This window comes from Schistocerca americana, chromosome 3 (genome assembly GCF_021461395.2).
Source record: "Schistocerca americana isolate TAMUIC-IGC-003095 chromosome 3, iqSchAmer2.1, whole genome shotgun sequence".
In the NCBI taxonomy this organism is placed as follows: Eukaryota; Metazoa; Arthropoda; class Insecta; order Orthoptera; family Acrididae; genus Schistocerca; species Schistocerca americana.
In genome coordinates, this window is record NC_060121.1 from 826,546,230 (window position 1) to 826,568,782 (window position 22,553).

General features: G+C 45.0%; 1 long non-coding RNA gene across 1 annotated transcript in view; it reads left to right on the top strand.

Moving 5' to 3' along the window:
- The first annotated feature begins 5,776 nt into the window (after nucleotides 1–5,776).
- The window catches only part of LOC124607344, a 977,175-nt gene continuing 960,398 nt past the window's right edge, over nucleotides 5,777–22,553 (top strand). The window contains exon 1 of the long non-coding RNA XR_006978811.1: nucleotides 5,777–5,878. This is a non-coding gene — a long non-coding RNA (uncharacterized LOC124607344). The remainder of the gene's footprint in view (nucleotides 5,879–22,553) is intronic.

Consider the following 22,553-nt stretch of genomic DNA (forward strand, 5'->3'; position numbering starts at 1 on the left):
ACAGTTTTCTGTTGTTTACTATAGAGAAACGATGACAGATAGAAATACTTTGTGCATGTCAATGGATAGAGGAAGGTTCAAAGTTTTATGTTCGCACAGGTACTGTACCATGTATTCTACACGAGCAGCGTACATTGCTTGAGAAGCTTCGGAACGTACTTCGATTCCACACACGAATCAGAGGGTCCCTGTTTGCTGAATCTACAGCTTCTGTTACGGCCGCTGGGGCGCAATTGCTACGGTAAGTGCAACTTGTAAGGCTTCATATTGTGACGGTACAAACGCCCGTCACTAGATGAATATTTCTGGTATGCAAGGATTGCTTTGTGGAGAGGGAGCGCGCTACATGGTGCGCGATTCGCGGAAGCGCGTGGCGCGTCCGCGCGAGTTTGCAACGGTCGCCGGGCGTCCACGTGGCCTGCAGCTTGGTGGCTCTGAGCACTATGGGACTCAACTGCTGTGGTCATCAGTCCCCTAGAACTTAGAACTACTTAAACCTAACTAACCTAAGGACATCACACAACACCCAGCCATCACGAGGCAGAGAAAATCCCTGACCCCGCCGGGAATCGAACCCGGGAACCCGGGCGTGGGAAGCGAGAACGCTACCGCACGACCACGAGATGCGGGCTGGCCTGCAGCTTGGGGCATTGTTTGGTTTTTCTCGCTTTACGTGAAAACTATGTAACTTACGGTGAAGAGCGATGCGGCAGTGGATTGTGGTAAGCAATATGCACCTTCTGAAAGGTCGATCTTTATTTCAAGTCACGAGACGCAAAAGTTATAGTAACCTCAAAATCTGTTAATATCACGAATACTGAAAGATTAATAAAAATAGTAAATAACAACTTACAGGGATGAGCGGGCACTCATTAAAAACGTTTCGTCATAGCGGATCGAGTGCCGTAGTCATATGTTAGGATTAATATATAATTAGGCCCGTAAAATGCAATAAACAAAGTTTGAGGGAAAATTGTTTATAAAATTCAATAGAACATTCATGAGGAAAAGAACGGCACTATATAATATTTTGGGTGGCATCACACGTATTTTAAACTAGTTAAGTTGTACTATACACTTAACTTGCAATAGTTTTTATTGTTTGCAAATTATTATTAACATTTATCACCCGTAATTAAATAATTATTATAGATATAAAGATTTTGAGCAACGCAATGTGTAGATCGCTATAGATTACGTCTAAAAACGGTGCTATGTGCAGTTCTATGTTAAAACTTTGCAGCACAGATGTCAACAAACAAATTTGTGCTAAGTGGCGAAATTTTGCAGAAACTAAAACTTGACTTACGGGCTTCTAGTAATTAATGTAACATAGTAGATGAGATGTACTTTCTAGCGCGGTTCCGATGGTGTACCTATTTCTGTCGAGGAATGTATGTATCAAAATTTGTAACCTTAACTGATGAGATTGGTACTTAAATAACCAGGGGGGTAGACGTCCGAGCCTATATAAGCGAGCGGCCATCTCGGCCAGGGGTCAGTCGTTTTGGAGGGTGGGTGGCGAGCAAGCCCCACTTGAGGGTGGCCCGTGTGGTCGTTTGAGAAATCCTTTTCGCGCCGATTTATTTCGACAGAGAGTCTTGTTTAATAGTGCAAGTGTGCAAACATATATTTGGTGAACTGGAAGTGGTACGATTATTTGTGTGAGTACGATTTACGAGGTATACATCGACGCAAGTGAGCATGTGGCGAACTGTGATTTCGCGCCAAAACTGTTAGAACAAAGAGGACAGTGGGACTTGTGGTTCTGTCCGAACTGACTGAGTAATTTTCGTTTATAACAGCCTACAATACTGCTATTGGGGGCTCGGTGAAAATTAATACTAAAGAAAAACTGAAAACCGTCTCACCAGTGATAATTTCATTGTGTGAAAGAAAAGGGCAACACCAATAAATAGTGATTGAACTGTGTCGTGAAAAACTGATTTTAGTATAATAAATCGCCTAATTCTTGTTCCCTAGCACAAACTGTACTTATGTCTGAGTGAATAATTAATTCAAAAACTATAACAAATTCGCGGGTGTGGAAGTGTACTATTTCACCAAGTGTGGAAATCATCCCCTGAGCCTTACGTGAGAGCTAAAATTTGCAATAACATTTTTTAACCAACGTTTGTATATGCACATTTCGTGTGAACACTCTGCAACCGCACTTCTTCATTATACAGCGCCCCGTCGCAATATGCAGGCGCAGTTTCTGAACACGCCACACCACTGTCTGTTGAAGGTGAAGTTCCTAGCCTACCCATCTTATGGACTTGCGAGGGATCCGTACGAACGCGTCTCGGATACGCTCTCGACATTTTCATCAGACATGCGTGGCCTGCCGGCCGTTGTGGCCGAGCGGTTCTAGGCGCTTCAGTCTGGAACCGCGCGACCGCTACGGTCGCAGGTTCGAATCCTGCCTCGGGCATGGATGTGTGTGATGTCCATAGGTTAGTTAGGTTTAAGTGGTTTTAAGTAGTTCTAAGTTCTAGGGGACTCATGACCTCAGATGTTAAGTCCCATAGTGCTCAGAGCCATTTGAACCATTTTGAACATGCGTGGCCGACCAGCGCTCTTCCCGTTGGATATGCAAAACCAACATCCAAGGATTTTGAATGACAGTCATAAATCCACTTGTGCAAAGGCGGCTTCTTGCTGATGCTATGGCGGAATTCACGAAGCACTTGAACAATGGATTGACCGCATCCAAACTCGAACACACCGAATTTGTTTTATTGTGATGTAGTCGCCATGTTGCTACAAACGAAGAACCTTAGTCAAAATTTTTAACATTGCTCTATCGAGTGACATGCGCGATGTGTTTGTTTTACACTGAAGAGACAAAGAAACTGGCACACCTGCTAATATCGTGTAGGGCTCCCGCGAGCACGCAGAAGTGCCGCAACACGACGTGACATGGACTCGACTAATATCTGACGTAGTTCTGGAGGGAATTGACACCATAAACCCTGTAGCACTGTCCATAAATCCGTAAGAGTACGAGGGGGTGGAGATCTCTTCCGAACAGCAAGTATCAAGACATTCCAGATTTGTTTAATAATGTTCATGTCTGGAGAGTTTGGTGGCCAGAGGAAGTGTTTAAGCTCAGAAGAGTGATCCTGGAGCCACTCTGTATAAATTATGGACGTGTGGGGGGTCGCATTGTCCTGCTGGAACTGCCCAAGTCTGCCGGAATGCACAGTGGACATGAATGGATGTAGGTGACCAGACAGGATGCTTACGTACGTGTCATCTGTCAGAGTCGTGTCTAGACGTATCAGGGGTCCCATATCACTCCAACTGCACACGCCTCACACTATTACAGAGCCTCCACCAGCTTGAACAGTCCCCTGCTGACATCCAGGGTTGGCCGCGGGGGGTAGCCTCGCGGTCTAGGGCGCCTTGTCACGGTCAAATGGTTCAAATGGCTCTGAGCAGTATGGGACTTAACATATGAGGTCATCAATCCCCTAGAACTTACAACTACTTAATCCTAACTAACCTAAGAACATCACACACATCCATGCCCGAGGCAGGATTCGAACCTGCGACCGTAGCGGTCGTGCGATTCCAGACTGAAGCGCCTAGAACCGCTTGGCCACTCCGGCCGACTTCCATGGTCAGCGCGGCTCTCCCCATCGGAGGTTCGAATCCTCCCTAGGATATGGGTGTGTGTGTTGTTCATAGCGTAAGTTAGTTTGAGTTAGATTAAATAGTGCGTAAGCTTAGGGACCGGTGACCTCAGCAGTTTGGTCCCATAATACCTTACCACAAATTTCCAAAATTTTACATCCAGGATCCATGGATTCATGAGGTTGTCCCTGTACCTGGACACTTCCATCCGCTCTATACAATTTGAAACGAGACTCGTCCGACCACGCAACATGTTTCCAGTAATCAACAGTCCAGTGTCGGCGTTGACGGGCACAGGTGGGGCGTAAAACTTTGTGTTTTGAAGTCATCAAGAGTACATGAGTGAGCCTTCGGCTCCGAAAGATCATATCAAATGGTTCAAATGGCCCTGAGCACTATGGGACTCAACTGCTGAGGTCATTAGTCCCCTAGAACTTAGAACTAGTTAAACCTAACTAACCTAAGGACATCACAAACATCCATGCCCGAGGCAGGATTCGAACCTGTGACCGTAGCGGTCTTGCGGTTCCAGACTGCAGCACCTTTAACCGCACGGCCACTTCGGCCGGCTAAGATCATATCGATGATGTGTCGTTGTTGTTGGCCCAGCACTGAAATCTGCAGCAATCTGCAGAAGGATTCCACCTCTGTCAGGTTGAACGATTGTTTTCAGTCGTCGTTGGTCCCGTTCTTGCAGGATCTTTTACCGGCCACAGCAGTGTCGGAGACTTGAAGTGTCACCGGATTCCTGATATTCACGGTAAACTCGTGAAACGGTCGCACGGGAAAATCCCCACCTCATTGCTACCTTGGAGATGCTGTGTCCCATCGCTCTTGCACTGACTATAACACCACCTTCATTTCTTTTCTTTCTCGGTGCCTTTGTCCCGCTTCCACGCGGGGTCGGCCGTGTTATTATTGATTTGGTAGTTTTAGTTGCAGAGGGTGGCCGGAAGCGCTTCCTGCCACCTCCCCAAATTAGTGTACCCCAGCAGTGTGCATCTAGTGTAAGCCATTGGATAGTGCGAACGGTTTCAAATGTCTGCGAGTGGTGTAACTGATGCGGAACGTGGGGACCAGCCAGATATTCACCTAGCAGGATGTGGAAAACCACCTAAAACACATCCAGGCTGGCCGGCATACCGGCCCTCGTCGTCTTAATGGTCTGGGCAGATTCGACCCGGAGCTGGCGTGCCTACCTGAGTCCAGGAAGCACCGCATTAGCCCTCTCGGCTACCCTGGTGGGTGACTATAACACCACCTTCCAACTCACTTAAATGGTGATAACCTGCCATTGTAGCAGCAGTAACAGATCTAACAACTGCGCCAGACACTTTTTGTCTTATGTAGGTGTTGCCGACCGCAGCACCGTATTCTACTTGACTACATATCTCTATATTTGAATACGCATGTATATGCCTGTTTCTTTGGCGTTTCAGTGTATTTTGAGTTCCTTTTTTAACAATATAATTGAATTTTGCGGTTAAACCGTGATTTTTGGTATGGCCTTGCATCTTACCAGCCCCGTCTCCTTGCTTACTATAATTTTTCAGTTTCGCTCATTACTTCTTCGATTGCAGGTTTAACACTAGAGGCGAAGGAATACACCCCTGTCTTACGGCCTTCCTGATGCGAGCACATCGTTAGCGTCTACGTCGACATTATTATTAGCAACGTGGGAAGACGCGTCTTCTGCTGTACTGCAACTTGCGGGATAGACGCGTTCAAAGGCGTGACGCAGACAGATCCGCGGTGAGCGACGGAGACGCCACCGGCAGCTGAATCCTCGCCTCGCGAGCAGCCGCCCCGGGGCGCTCTTCCTGTACAGACCTTTTGGCGAAGACGGCCAAGTTTGACAGCGCCGTCTCGCCGCGAGGCCCACGGCGCGCGCCGCTCAAGGTGCGAGGGCGGGAACGTGAACGTGCCCACCCAGCTCCGGCAGCAGCGGCGGCGGGCTCGGGTGACCTGTTGTGTGGGCGGCGGCGGCGGCGGCGCTGGCGGTGACCGCCCGGTCGATACAGCGGCAGAAGCAGCGGCGAGGCGAGCGCGGGAGGCGGCGCCAGAGCGCATGCGCGGCCGCGGGGGCGGCGGGAGCGTCGCCGCAGCCCTCAGTCAGTCCTGTCAGCGCGCGCGACCACGCCGAGACGCGGCGCGCCGTCCGCGACTCTGTCACCCGGCGACGCCGAAGCGCGCGTCGCGACGCCAGTCCCAGCCAGCGACGCCGCAGCCCGCCCAACCAGTAAGCAGCGCGCGCTCTGCGTATGCACCGGCTGGCCTCTCGCCTCTCCTTGGCAGCGGACCGGACGTTTGTGGCCCGGTTATGTGCATCCACCTAATTGTGTCATTACAGGGTGTTCATAAAGTAACGCATATGCGCGTCCGTTACATCGTGCCAATACACGGCGCTCAAAAAGTTACGCAATCTTAACGAGACACAAATTTATTGACTATCCCATTAAATTTCGGGCGAACTACCGGGTGTTAGTAACTTCCTGCCACGAAATTCCGGCCCAGAGTCTGCCAACCCTCTTCGGGAGTATCTAGCGCCGTTACTGAAAGTGTTTCATAGCTGCGGTAGTGATGTTCCAGGGATTCGTGAGCACATGTAACCGTAACGAAGGAAGACACCCTCTGGACCACTTCATTTAGTGTATTACGACAACTGGCTTCGACCTATGCTACAGGTCATCATCAGATACTCACACATTCCTCGAAGCGCTGGTCATCCGCAGGGCGAATATTAAGTTAAAACTTCTGAAGCTGTGATTTGCACAAATTCTGTAGTTTTAACTGAATCTCCGTCCTCCGAGCTCCACTCCGCAGTCATTAGATGTATGAATCTGAAGAAAACCACTAGCAGAGATCGAAATGGCGTGATATGGGTATGCAACGCATGTTGTCTCTTTTGTTTTTAGGCCTCTTTTTACCGCAGTTTATAAGTTGTCTAGGTTAATTACAGTTGCGAAAGACGGTAATTAACATACACAGCTTGTATAATGCAACACTTTTCTACTCGGGTCTGAAGAAGGCCATTACGTCTGAAGAAGGCAATTACCGACCGAAATTGATTACCTAATTATAAATAAACATTGTGACCTAAGACTGGAATTATAATACAGAAAAGGTCGGAATCAGCTATTACTGTAAAATGTACGAAGTGACCTAGATGGTGTCTCTCTTCATTATTGTTGAAGGTAATCAAAGTTACTCTGTGTGATTCGCGTAACTGGATTCGGCATCCGCTGTTATTGTACACATGTCCTAACGATATAACAATTAACGGGTCTACGGCGACATGTCAATACCCAAAGAACAGAATATTTCGGCAAACGAGCGCCTTGCCATCAGCAGGTGTGCTGATGAACTCACCGTCTAGCAGCTGGCACGCAATTTTCGTGAGTCATTATGGCTACGCGGCCTTTTGCAGAAATTTTGTGCCCACTGCACACCGAGATACGGCCGTATATTAGTGAATTATTTTGGCATCAGTAGTGCAAAACGTTTGTTGATGAATTGAGGCTACACTTCGTTGCGTTTGTTTTTGCTGCTTGGGACTGTGTGTGAGTGAATATTGTAAGTGAAGTCCTTAACGTACCCAATAGGAAACAATCAAGTGGCTGTTATCAGAAGTCTGAATGGCCACCAACTCCTAGAAATTACGTTTCATGAAAGTACTGAAACAAAGAAAGCCATGGTGTAGTGGTCTAATCAGTCATTGCGATGTCGTGCTGAAACAACGCTACTGTAGGTGGATTTAACGCGAAGTGTTTACAAATAAGAATATGTGACAGCCAAGGTAGCTTGTTGTGATATTTTTGTTTTTATTTTATCTCCTCTGTAACCGGTATCGACAGAGTGTAGCTGTCGTCTTCGAAGTTTCTGCGCCTGAATTGCACAAACATAACAGGAGCACATTCCACTAGACGCCACATTGGCTTGTCAGATGCACAAAACAGTAAATAAAAAGTCCATGGCATCAACCGTGTGCCCCGGAGTGGAGACGGGTCCGTCAGTGGAGCCGTTATAGCTACCGCACATCAGCCGAAGATCCGAAGATGACACTGACACTGAGAAAATGTTACAAAACACAATCTTAGCTGCCTAATATTCTTGTTTACTGAGTATCAGATCGCTGCCAGCAACATGTGCAACTTGTGTTTACAAATAGTGACGTTATTTGTACGTAGCGCTCGTTGTTCACTATGCCACCAACGAATGTGCTGAAGTCTCGCAGAAGGAATACATGCAGCTGATGTGGATGTTCTGCAGACGAAATGCTTGAATTCCGTGCATTCATGCATCTATGAAAATGCAACCACGCCTCAGACCAAAACGTTATAACTAACAAGGACCACTAGTAGAGACCTATATGTTGTCTGTCTTTAGATAGCGAGTCACGAGCAGAATGAATTCTGTACAGATACGTCTTTAAACACTTGCGCAGTACCGTATGAAGACTACCAACTAGAGGGCCAGAGTGGTTAGGTAAGTGTTGCACGGAAGTCGTGCTCGTCGGGCAGCTTACACGTTGGTCAACTTTTCTCTATTAGCACTTTCCGTCGATATATTTTGGCTGCGTTTACCACATTTGCCGTTTACTGAAGTTCGTCAGACAGCGACTTGATGGTGACCTTGTTTCGTGGATCTTTATCAGGCTTTTCTGCTAGTTATTCTGAGCCTTAATATATCCAAAACATCTAATACACGTCATGACAATGAATATTTTCGGCTGTAATGTTTCACCCTTACATCCCCATTTAAATTAGAATGACACATGTAAGATAAAATATGCAGTCTTCCATAAGGTTGCGTCCATTGTTGAAGGTTATGTATTTTCTATTACGAGGCGCTGATGGACACTTAAATTATTCATTCGGGCGATTAGAGTTCAGTTGCATTCACGCTTGGCATTTCGAACTTCACTGCGCAGTTTCTCACTACTTACATAAGGCGCAATGACAAATTCGCGTGCTCTACACGAGACCACCCGAACTGTCGGTCAATACCGACCACGTTCTCTAAAGCCTTATATTCTCTCGCAGTTTTCTTATTCTCCTTATACAGCCACTAGTCTGTTTCAGTTACCACCTACTCCATCTCGTCCGAGCAACGCACCGGCAGCCGCAGTAAGGCAGGGTTCCTCGGAATGAATGGCGGCTTACAGGTGGCAGTAGGACCGAGTTGTACGCACCAACTCGTCAGCTCTGGGTGGCGCGAAGCCGTACAGGTCGCTTCTGTGTTAGCAGCAACTATACGTGTCGTATTGTTCTGCATAAATCCAGCGGCGTCGAATACTTCACTTTCATCGGCAGTTCCACGAACATGTGCTTCTACTAAGCTTCTACTAATGCTGTCGATGATCTCCTGAATGGATATTTTCAGCTCAGCAGGTAGTTCCTCTGATGTGGATTTAGCGAGCGCTGCATTGCTGTTGATGCGGAGTGTTTGGCAAACGTAAATGACAGAAGCATTGAGACGGAGGCGGCTGTGTAGGCAGTTTACCTGATAACCTATTCTTAATATTTATGGAAAAGTGTTTAACATTCCCTCACTTTATCGTATTTCTGTTCCGTAGGTGCTTAGAGCTTTGCTCTGTGATGCATACGTCTGATATGGTCAATGATAATACCTTGCCAGAACCTGCAGTTTTGATGCATTGTAAAAGTAAAATACAGCAGGAGATTCTTATAATTGTTAATTATTCTTTCTTTCCTGAATATGGCGGCTGTCTGTTCTGTGCCGAACTTTTAGTCTCAGTCACTGAATAGAAGAACAGGTGAATAACGCTCGCCAATGCAAGTTGTTGGTAACAATATAGTGGAAGACAAGTGTCACTTCTAACGTACAGAGTCAAAATTATTGAACTAGATGAAACAAAACGTAAATTAGTTACAAAATTCAGTGTGCACACACCTTTATTCAAAATGTAAACGTCACCACAGATATTCGGATTTAGGTTATCACGTGTTCGATATGCCTGCCACCATTGGCGATGATGTGGCACAGACGAACAGCGGAATTCTGCATGACCCGCTGAAGTGTCGGAACATCAATGCTGTCGATGACCTCCTGAAAGGCTGTTTTCAGCCCGACAATGGTTTTGGTGTTATTTCTATTCACTTTGTCTTCAATATAGCTCCGCGAAAAGGAGTCACATGTGTTTAGGTCCCATGCCAGTGGCCTCTGGGTACCCCAGAACCAGAATGCGGTCCCCAAAGTGCTCCTCCAGGACATAAAACACTCTCCTGCTTCGATGGGGTCGAGTACCGTCGTGTATGGACCACACCTTGTCGAAATCAAGGTCACTTTTGAAATGGGGCTGAAATCATCTTCCAAAACCTTCACGTACCGTCCGGTAGTCACCATTCCATCAAGGAATATCGCATCGATTATTCGGTGACTGGACATTGCACACCATACTGTCACCCGTTGAGGGTGAAGAGACTTCTTGATCGCGAAATGCGGATTCTCAGTCCCTCAAATGCGCCAATTTTGCTTACTGACGAACCAATCCAAATGAAAGTGGCCTTCCACTCACTAAACGAAACAACAATGGCGTACTAATTCCCATCATGTACCTCAGGCAGCCTTGAAAATTGAACGTCCTATCGCCAGCCGTTCAGAAGTTGTGACAATTTTATTTCATGTAGTTCAATAATATTGTCATCCTGCATATCTGTAGATTTTACGTCCATATTCTATGCCTGTGTGCTGTCTTGTTATTTTGGTGGCTGCCATGTTTGATGCTAACTCTGAAGCCACACGGAGATTCGAATATGGCAACTGTGTAGTCTCACCAGCCGTGAAATAAAAATCTCTGTAGCACAAAGCGCAAGAGAAAGAGATAGTAAAAAGTTAAATTAAACATGGAGGAATAATGGGTTTGTCGATATGCTTGGCTGTGGATATAAAGTAATACAAAAAATATTTTCGTTCCGCTCTATTGAGATGCGCTACGGACATCATGCGCCAAAGTAATAAGACTCATGGATCGATGGCGCTGTGCAAGATCTGTGAACGATATCTGTATTCGTCGGCTTCTCTTTTGACTTCAAACAGCCTCGCCAATAACCATTTCTAAGCGAAACTGCGGGGGGGCCCCTGGCCTCAACGCCGTGGCCTTGTGAGTCTGCCATTCGTACAATACTGAGGTGATGTGTATGCGGTTATCAGCGGTATCGCATAAGAGGAAATGTCGGGCGTACAAGTCAAGAGCGCCCATGCGATAGTGCGATATACAGGGTGTTACAAAAAGGTACGGCCAAACTTTCAGGAAACATTCCTCAAACGCAAATAAAGAAAAGAAGTTATGTGGACATGTGTCCGGAAACGCTTAATTTCCATGTTAGAGCTCATTTTAGTTTCGTCAGTATGTACTGTACTTCCTCGATTCACCGCCATGATTACATACGGGGTATTCTACCTGTGCTGCTAGAACATGTGCCTTTACAAGTACGACACAACATGTGGTTCATGCACGATGGAGCTACTGCACATTTCAGTCGAAGTGTTAGTACGCTTGTCAACAACAGATTCGGTGACCGATGGATTCGTAGAGGCGGACCAATTCCATGGCCTCCACGCTCTCCTGACCTCAACCCTCTTGACTTTCATTTATGGGGGCATGTGAAAGCTCTTGTCTACGCAACCCCGGTACCAAATGTAGACACTCTTCGTGTTCATATTGTGGACGGCTGTGATACAATATGCCATTCTCCAGGGCTGCATCAGTGCATCAGGGATTCCATGCGACGGAGGGTGGATGCATGTATCCTCGCTAACGGAGGACATTTTGAATATTTCCTGTAACAAAGTGTTTGAAGTCACGCTGGTACTTTCTGTTGCTGTGTGTTTCCATTCCATGATTAATGTGATTTGAAGAGAAGTAATAAAATGAGCTCTAACATGGAAAGTAAGCGTTTCCGGACACATGTCCACATAACATATTTTCTTTCTTTGTGTTATTTTGGGGGACGAATGACGACTTGTCAGTAGCCAGAAAAAAAAGTTCAGGTTCAGGTTCGGACACTGCTAAAAACCTGTGTAAAACCGACTTTTAAATCATTTCCTTGAAAGAGAAACACTTCACTACACCATACGTTTTCTTTTCCCTGAGATCTGGGATGGGGAAAAATTTCGAAATTTGTGGTAAGGTCTTATGGGACCAAACTGCTGAGGCCATCGATCCCTAAGCTTACGCACTACTTAATCTAACTTACGCTAAGGACAACACACACACCCCATGCCCGAGGGAGGACTCGAACCTTCGCCGGGGGAAGCCGCGCGGACCGTCTGTGATGGGGGGGCGGGGAGGGGGAGGAGGCAAAGGGGTGGCGTCCCCCTCGCTCTCGCGTATGGGCGCCCTTGGTATAAGTGCTGTGCGTGCTAGATGGATCACTAGGGGTGAAATGTAGGCTGGTTGCTGAAACAGGACACTAGTAAGCATACCTCATTTAAGTGACAGAGTCTTCAAGTTGGATCTGAGCAAACATCGACTATCATATCTGACCAGCAACTAAATACGTCCACCATTTTCGCCGCTTGTCGTTCACAACACATGTAATGTAAACATACCAAAATGGCAAATGTTTATGCAAAAAGTATCATAAGTCTTGAATATTTCTCTGGTATTCAGCCGGGTGGCGTCTTCCAAAAGGCACGATATTTCGACAAGCCGAGTTCTCTGCCATCTTCAGGTGTCCTTGTTGCGGGAGATGGGCGGTGGGGTTAAAGAGGACATAAAGTCGGCATCCATCAAGTAGACTACTAGATTCTATGAACGCCTGAGGATGGCAAGAAGTCTACTAAGCGAAGTATAGTCCTTGTTGGACGACGCAACCCGGTTGTATACCCGAGAAGTATTCAAGATTTTTGTACGCTTTAAAAACCTAAAATCACGTTTTGTAAATGGTTTACGGATCACGCAACTTCATTTCTCTATTATCTTACTTTATCGTTTTGTAATGAATGGTGGCCGAGCGGTGCTAGGTGCTTCAGTCTGGAACCGCACCACCGCTACGCTCGCAGGTTCGAATCCTGCCTTGGGCATGGGTGTGTGTGATGTCCTTAGGTTAGTTAGTTTTAAGTAGTTCTAAGTTCTAGGGGACTGATGACCTTAGATGTTAAGTCCCATAGTGCTCAGAGCCATTTGAACCATTTTGTAATGAATACACTGCCTATTATTTATATACAAGGAGAATAATGAATGCAGAGTGATCTCAAGTATTTTATTGGCAAAGAACTTGATATGTCTATAGCTTTAAAAAATGATTCAAATGAAGGTACAGGCAGTACCAATGTTGTAAAGAAAATTTTCGTGTGATATATCTAGTATGAGGTCACGTGGCACTCGTCAGATCGCAGTTTGCTTCTTCCTTGTCGCCTACGAGGCAAGAAATTCAGTGCCACCTTCAGTGCATATGTATACGGTAACCATGTGAACGAATATGCAGTGTGTGTACGTAACAAGGACATAACAAATATTTCATAAACGGTTGAACAGTTGAATGTGTCGAAATGCAGTTTTGAATACACAGTACTACGCGAAAAAACAGAATATTTTGATCTATAGTTATTACTTAAGACTATTTGAATTTAGCCAGATATTTGAAGAAGTGTAGTGTCCTAAACGGACCAATGTACGTGTTTTGGATACTTCAGAGCTGTTTGAAAGAGGGATACAATAACATAAAGATATTAATGTTTATAGCGAAAACGTGAATGTTAAGGGTAGTAGTGAATTATAAGACTACGGCCAGCGGCCACTCTCCCTTACAGTTTAAACTTCACATAATGGGCTTGAAAAGGTGTCGTGGCGATGACGTCTCTCTTCACACTCCTACGTATCCTGGCTACTGTTAAGAAAAATTTCTGAGCAAATTTTAGCAAGCGTGTTCTTATTATTCTCTTCTTTTCAAGAGTTTTAAGATACCTATTGCAAAAAAAAAAAAGTTTTTCGGTACAAAAATGAATTTAAGTTGTGGATTCCTTATCTCGGTTGATGAAGAAATATTAAAGAAAATAGTGGCTGCTTTGCGCACATTTACTTGTCAACACCAGTAGCCTAATAGCCACACATTTCTATCTTTCAATTCGTAATTCATTTTCCACTTTATTAATGTGTCACATACTTACTTTTAATTATCAGTTGCAATCGCGGTTTTCGTTAAGATTGCCGCTCTAGTTTCGGTTATTAATCTCATCAGAGGCCTACAGTAGTAAAAGGAATTAATCTCACGCGAGAGGTGTAGCAATATATGAAGTAAAAAATAGTTTTCTCTATAAAAAAAATAGACCTTTGGATACATTAGTAATGGACCACGAAAGCCTGTCGTCTTTTCTGCATCATAGTTATGCCATTATTAGTTTAAATGCGTCTTCTTCACGTAAAACACAACGTAAACAAATAATTGGCCAAGCACCCAGCATAGAAAAAAGCAAATTCATGACCTTCGCCAACCGTATTCATTAGATTCTGCTGCACCACACAGAACATCAACTACTAGCAGCTGCAATCAGATCTATGTCACGAAAGCTCAAAATATTCCGCCATTCGCCACTGTTCTCCTCGCTAAGAGAAGCAACAGATGCCTCTGATTTCTAAGAGCTTCCAGTAATGTTATACCTTTGATTGATGTGGAAATTTACTGAAAAAATGAATATAGGAAGTAACCGCTAGTACCGCTGTCTTCAACACATAGTAATAAATTAGTTTCGTGGGTGGGGAAGGTATGGAGGAGAGAAAGTACAATTTATTACAGAATAAAGGGCTTATTAACCACCAAACATCTCATATTACCACTTTATAATGCGAACTTCTAACTGATAGTGTAGCTTATAAGAAGAAAAAAAGGGAGTAGGGTTTGACGCTCCTGCGACATCGAGATCATTAGAGACGGAGCACAACCTCGGATTGTTTCAAGGATGTGGAAGGAAGTCGGTTGTGCCCCTTTAAATTAACTATACCGGCATTTACCTGGACTGACTGAGGGAAATCGCGGAAAACCTAAATCTGGCTAGCTGGGCGCTGATTTGAAACGTCGTCTTCCCAAATGTGAGACCAGTGGGCTTGCAAGAGATCATTGGGCTTGCAAGAGATCATTTTATGTATATCAGCCGTGGTTACGTAGCTCGGTCAGTAGGAGCACAGTCTCGATAGGCAAGCTTCTAGGTTCGATTCCCCTATCTGAGACACAGGTATAACCTTTCAGAAGGGTTTATATAACTGAAAAGTGGCATATTACCGCCCTGAGCTGTTGGTAAAATTATTTTTTTTTATACAACATGTTTCAGTCCACTGGACGTCATCAGGTTCATAAAAGAATTCGTAGCATCGTGTTAGGCTAAATATAAAATTATTATCGTGAGATGATACAACCTTGAATTACGCACGGTTCTCATATATTAATATAATTTAAATCATGTTACGATATGAGAATAGTGTATAATTCATGGTTTTATCTCCTGACGATAACGATTTTATATTTCCCTTAACATGATGCTGTGAATTCTTTTATGATGGTCGGACAACTGAAACTGGTTTTATGAATAAAGAATTTTATCAATACCTCAAGGCGGTAATATGTTATTTTTCAAATATGTAAGAGCTATGGGGCACCATCTCTTGAAGATGTATTGGTTTCATACATCGTCTTGTTCATGAAGAACGATGTTTCAGCAGTTTCAGTTATTTACGGAATGTTATGCGTGTCAAAGTCGCATGATGTTCCGTACATAGACGCGATTGCTACGTCCTAACATCGGAAGATCATTAAAATATTTCAATTAATGCTGACGTGAGCTGTGTCTTGGGCAACTCCAGTGGCCTCAGAAATGTAATACCGAAGATTTTTATAAAATTAAAAAAAGAGAATGGATTGGCCAGGAGCGATTAGGACTCGCGCTATGAGGGTCCGTACAAACTTAATTATGTGCATAGACAGTTCGCCGATTCCAGGAATCGACAGTTTCGAAAATTTTTGCCTGTTATCGACATTGATATCAGTAAGATATCGGTCACTGGAATATGACAACGGAATATTTTGTGTGATATAGTTACATAATAACAATTTTAGATTTATTCCTTTATTTATACTGCGAAACCTTGCGCTTTGCCAAAGTGAGTTTGCGAGTATCAAAATATGTGACATAAATGGCTGCTTTTGATTGCAATGACTCAGAAGCTTAAGATTTTTACACCGGCAATGGACAACAGACCTTGCAATGTGACTCGAATTTCTAATTGTTACGTCTGCCCGTTTCCGAGAAAAAGCAGTTTTAACAGACGGACGGTCAGGGAGTTGGATATCATATAATAATTTTTTTCGTGTGAGGTAATTACAAATTAACAATGTTCGGATTTTTTCGTTTAGTTCCACCATGAAACCTTATTTCTTGCCGAATTTCATGATGCTAGGTGAACGGGAAGTGCCATAGATTAATTTTGATGAGTGATTTTTCGAGTATCAAAATCTGTGACATAAATAACCGCGGTTTTCGATTTCATTGGCTTAGAAGATTCAATATTTTACACCACCAGGGGACCACAGATCATAGTAAGTGGCATAAATTTCAACTTGATTCCTCTGGTCGTTCCTGAAAAAAGTGTTTTTAACACTCGGACAAACAGACAGGCAGACAGACAGACAGACAACGAAGTGTTCCTATAGCGAGCGAAAGGCTATTTACAATTTGTACAGAAACTAAATGGTTCAAATGGCTCTGAGCACTATGGGACTCAACATCTGTGGTCATCAGTCCCCTAGAACTTAGAACTACTTAAACCTAACTAACCTAAGGACATCACACACACCCATGCCCGAGGCAGGATTCGAACCTGCGACCGTAGCAGTCGCGCGGTTCCGGACTGAGCGTCTAGAACCGCGAGACCACCGCGGCCGGCTACAGAAACCAGAAGGCAGTTACAACAGTCGAGGGGCAGGAAAGGGAAGCAGTGGCTGGGAAGGGAGTGAGACAGCATTGTAGCCTATCCCCGATATTATTCAATCTGTATATTGAGCAAGCAGTAAAGGAAACAAAAGAAAAATTCGGAGCAGGTATTAAAATCCATGGAGAAGAAATAAAAACTTTGAGGTTCACCGATGACATTGTAATTCTGTCAGAGATAGCAAAGGATCTGGAAGAGCAGTTTAATGGAATGGACAGTGTCTTGAAAGGAGGATATAAGATGAACATCAACAAAAGTAAAACGAGGATAATGGAATGTAGGCGATCCTGAGGGAATTGGCTTAGGAAATGGGACAAAGTAGTAAAGGAGTTTTGCTATTTGGGGAGCAAAATAACTGACGATGCTCGAAGCAGCCGGCCGGGGTGGCCGAGCGGTTCTAGGCGCGTCAGTCAGGAACCGCGCGACCGCTACGGTTGCAGGTTTGTATCCTGCCTCGGGTATGGACGTGTGTGATGTCCTTAGGTTAGTTAGGTTTAAGTAGTTCTAAATTCTAGGGGACTGACTAGGGGGACTGATGACCTCAGATGTTAAGTCCCATGGTGCTCAGAGCCATTTGAACCATTTTTTGGTCGAAGCAGAGAGGATATAAAATGTAGACTGGCAATGGCAAGGAAAGCGTTTCTGAAGAAGAGAAATTTGTTAACATCGAGTACCGATTTAAGTGTTAGGAAGTCGTTTCTGAAAGTATTTGTATGGAGTGTAGCCATGTATAGAAGTGAAACATGGACGATAAATAGTTTGGACAAGAAGAGAATAGAAGCTTTCGAAATGTGTTACTACAGAAGAATGCTGAAGATTAGATGGGTGATGACATAACTAATGAGGAGGTATTGACTAGAATTGGGAAGAAGAGAAATTTGTGGCACAACTTGACTAGAAGAAGGGATCGGAGGGCAGGGCATATTCTGAGGCATCAAGGGATCACAAATTTAGTATTGGAGGGCAGCGTGAAGGGTAAAAATCGTAGAGGGAGACCAAAAGATGAATACACTAAGCAGATTCATAAGATGTGGGTTGCAGTAGGTACTGGGAGACGAAGAAGCTTGCACAGGATAGAGTAGCATGGAGAGGTGCATTCAAAACGCTTGTCAAAGAGATGTGGTATTGGTAAACTATCCATGAAAAGCATATATATCAGGAACTTCATAACGTTGTATTTATCACTTGGAAGAAACAACTTGTGTAATTAATTTTTTGTTTGATAGGAGGAACATGCCTACAATCCTTGTACCAATCGGAATCCCCACAGCACGGTATCGTAGCATTAGCTAACGAAGCACATCCAAATGTCCAGTTAATATTGTTTCTGCTCCTCTGGAGGCTTACTACAGTTACTGCGGCGCAGGGCTTTTAATGTGTGCCAGGACTGCAGTCATTTACTTACAAACAAAGAAAATATTAATTACGTGGCTTTACGTATTCAGCGTGATAATTAAACCTTTGTGAACGCCACACTTACTCCTTCGGCGGCGCCCTGCGCTACACGAGGCGAGGTGCGGCTCCGCCGGGCCGTGACGGGCGGACCACTGCGCAGCCGCGGCGCGCAGCCGGAGCTTCCCGCTTGCCGTGGGCCACGCAATTACGCACGAGTGGGCTTGCGTGCGGGGAGGCGCGTCGCGAGGGCGTGCGTGTGTCTGCGTGAATGACGGGCTGCGTGCGGCGCGCGCGCGCATCGGAACTCGTCACGCGTCTGCCGCTACGCGGCGCTGTCGTCCACTTCCGACGTCATCGCGATGGCGTCACGGAAACTTCGCACGAGGCTTCGTGTGTAGCATTTGCACTGAAGGGCTTCTTCTCGTCGAGTCTGGAAAATAACGTTGAGACGACCTCTTTTCTTTCTTTCATTCACATAACGAAGTTTAAGTAAAACAAAAGTGTCAGAAGTACAACGACATATGCGGTGTTCAAGGAGGAATAGTAAATACATTAACACTAACTCAATTTTCCGTCGGTGCTTCGCAGATCATGGTAATTGCTGGCCATTAAAACTGCTACACCAAGAAGAAATACAGATGATAAACGGATATTCATTGGACAAATATATTATTCTAGAACTGACATGTGATTACATTTTCACGCAATTTGGCTGCATAGATCCTGAGAAATCAGTACCCAGAACAACCACCTCTGGCCGTAATAACGGCCTTGATACGCCTGGGCATTGACTCAAACAGAACTTGGATGGCGTGTACAGGTACAGCTAGCTACCCATGCAGCTTCAACACGATACCACAGTTCATCAAGAGTGGCGTATTGTGACGAGCCAGTTGCTCGGCCACCATTGACCTGACGTTTTCAGTTGGTGAGAGATCTGGAGAATGTGCTGGCAGGACAGCAGTCGAACATTTTCTGTGTCCAGAAAGGCTCGTACAGGACCTGCAACATGCGGTCGCGCATGATCCTGCAGAAATGTAGGGTTTCGCCGGGATCGAATGAAGGGTAGAGCCATGGGTCGTAACACATCTGAAATGTAACGTCCACTGTTCAAAGTGCCGTCAATGCGAACAAGAGGTGACCGAGACGTGTAACCAATGGCACCCCATACCATCTCGTCGGGTGATACGCCAGTATGGCGATGACGAATACAGGCTTGCAATGTGCGTTCACCGCGATGTCGCCAAACACGGATGCGACCATCATGATGCTGTAAACAGAACCTGGAATCATCCGAAAAAGTGACGTTTTGCCATTCGTGCAACCAGGTTCGCCGTTGAGTACACTATCGCAGGCGATCCTGTCTGTGATGCAGCGTCAAGGGTAACCGCAGCCATGGTCTCGGAGCTGTTAGTCCATGCTACTGCAAACGGCGTCGAACTGTTCGTGCAGATGGTTGTTGTCTCGCAAACGTTCTCATCTGTTGACTCAGGGATCGAGACGTGGCTGCACGATCCGTTACAGCCATGCGGATAAGATGCCTGTCATCTCGAGTGCTCGTGATATGAAGCCGTTGGGATCCAGCACGGCGTTCCGTATTACCCTCCTTCCGTATTACAGTCATTGCATCTCGACCAACGCGAGCAGCAATGTCGCGATGCGATAAACCGCAATCGCGATGGGCTACAATCTGACCTTTATTAATATCGGAAACGTGATTGTACGTATTTCTCCTCGTTACACGAGGCATCACAACAACGTTTCACCAGGCAACGCCAGTCATATGCTGTTTGTGAATGAGAAATCGGTTGGAAAGTTTCCTCTTTTCAGCACGTTGTAGGTGTCGCCACCGGCGCCAACCTTGTGTGAATGCTCTGTAAAGCTAATCATTTGCATATCACAGCATCTTCTTCCTGTCGGTTGAATTTCGCGTCTGTAGCACATCATCTTCGTGGTGTAGCAATTTTAATGGCCAGAAGTGTAATCTTAAAAAGGAAAACACTTCCTCATATCCTGCAAGACTATATTTATTTGGTCACGGACCGGTTTTCGGCTTCTCAGGCTATCTTCAGGTGACAGCTGAAAGTCGCAAAAGCAGATAAACATGATGTGCTACTTACACAGATATTATTTATAGAGAATATACAAAAATAACAATTATATTAACAAAAAAGGGAGACACATTTACCAAATGATCAAAAGTAAGACGAATTTACAGCATGAACCTAGTATTTGTAACGAAAAATGATTTAAGAAAGGGGAAAATGGAAATCAAGTTTGACCATTTAACATTAGGCTGGCATTCTGTGCATATGTTTGTCGATTTCCAGTATTTCCAGTAGGGTCACCTTTCTACTTTCTTTCACAGGACGTAGAACTTCACTTCTACATCACATGAATGGTTTTCTGCTAAATGGTGATCAGCAGTGGTTGAATATATCTTATTTAATCACTAGCTTCTCTCAAGTGCATGTAGCCTAACTGCTGCAGTTCTGTTTAGATTACAGATATGCAATATGTTCTGCACCAGCGACACGAAAAATACTACATCAATACTCAATCTCTTCCCACATTCGAGTAAGCATGTTCATCGTCAGAACAATACGGATCTGGTTCTTCATCTCTTCTAGTTACTGTGCTAGTGTTGGTGCATTAAGGTTGTTCTTACAGAAACCCGACAGGAAGAATTCACAGAGCGTCAAATCTGGAGACTTTGAATGCCAGATGAGAAATTCGAAGTCGCCGGCTGTTTGACGACCAATCCAACGGCTCGGTAGAGTCTCATTCAGTTATTCACTCACTTGGCGACTCCAGTGAGGGGGAGCCCGTCCAGTTGAAAAATAAAGTTGTTACTGTTCAGCTTCGGAGACAAGTTTTGTAACAGAGCAAAATACAGCCTACCGTTAACCGCGTTTTGCATCAAAGAAGACTCGGCAGTGAACAAATGCGTGTGATATCGCACAAAACGCATTGACTTTGGATGAAATTCGTAAATGTTCCGTGTGTATATGTACAGGGCTATTACAAATGATTGAAGCGATTTCATAAATTCACTATAGCTCCATTCATTGACATATGGTCACGACACACTACAGATACGTAGAAAAACTCATAAAGTTTTGTTCGGCTGAAGCCGCACTTCAAGTTTCTGCCGCCAGAGCGCTCGAGAGCGCAGTGAGACAAAATGGCGACAGGAGCCGAGAAAGCGAATGTCGTGCTTGAAATGCACTCACATCAGTCAGTCATAACAGGGCAACGACACTTCAGGACGAAGTTCAACAAAGATCCACCAACTGCTAACTCCATTCGGCGATGGTATGCGCAGTTTAAAGCTTCTGGATGCCTCTGTAAGGGGAAATCAACGGGTCGGCCTGCAGTGAGCGAAGAAACGGTTGAACGCGTGCGGGCAAGTTTCGCGCGTAGCCCGCAGAAGTCGACGAATAAAGCAAGCAGGGAGCTAAACGTACCACAGGATGGTGCTGCACCGCACTTCCATCATGATGTTCGGCATTTCTTAAACAGGAGATTGGAAAACCGATGGATCGGTCGTAGTGGAGATCATGATCAGCAATTCATGTCATGGCCTCCACGCTCTCTCGACTTAACCCCATGCAATTTCTTTCTGTGGGGTAATGGGAAAGATTCAGTGTTTAAACCTACTCTACCAAGAAACGTGCCAGAACTGCGAGCTCGCATCAACGATGCTTTCGAACTCATTGATGGGGACATGCTGCGCCGAGTGTGGGAGGAACTTGATTATCGGCTTGATGTCTGCCGAATCACTAAAGGGGCACATATCGAACATTTGTGAATGCCTAAAAAACCTTTTTGAGTTTTTGTATGTGTGCGCAAAGCATTGTGAAAATATCTCAAATAATAAAGTTATTGTAGAGCTGTGAAATCGCTTCAATCATTTGTAATAACCCTGTACTTCCTGTACGCCCCAAAATCGAACATTACGTTTGTTTACTTCGTCACTGATCACGATGCGTTGTGTGATAGTTGTATCATTGTTAATAGTAAAACGCGCTAAATTGTTGTTGTAGGCAGTTGCAACCCCCTAACGGCACGACGAGTTGATCTTGTATGACTACTTTGGAAAGCGGTTGGAATTCATGCGACATTTACGTCGGAAACACGAGGGCGGCCAGGACTCTTCCCTTTACACACTCATCCTGTGTGTAGAAACTGTCGTTAACATCTGTCCACGTTCCATTTTTTGGCACGATCAGTTTGGTACTTCAACCGGAAACGTCTGTGCACGGAATTACACTTCGTGAACTCGAGAATACAAAATGATTTTTGCAGCGGCGTTGTAGTTTTGTAACATGCAACGCTAGCCTAACAAACAGATGACAAAAAATGATTAAAATGGCTCTGAGCTCTATGGGACCTAACAGCTGAGGTCATCAGTCCCCTAGAACTTAGAACTAGTTAAACCTAACTAACCTAAGGACATCACACACACCCATGTCCGAGGCAGGATTCGAACCTGCGACCGTAGCGGTAGCGCGGTTCCAGACTGAAGCGCCTAGAGCTGCTCGGCCACTCCGGCCGGCAAACAGAACACAAC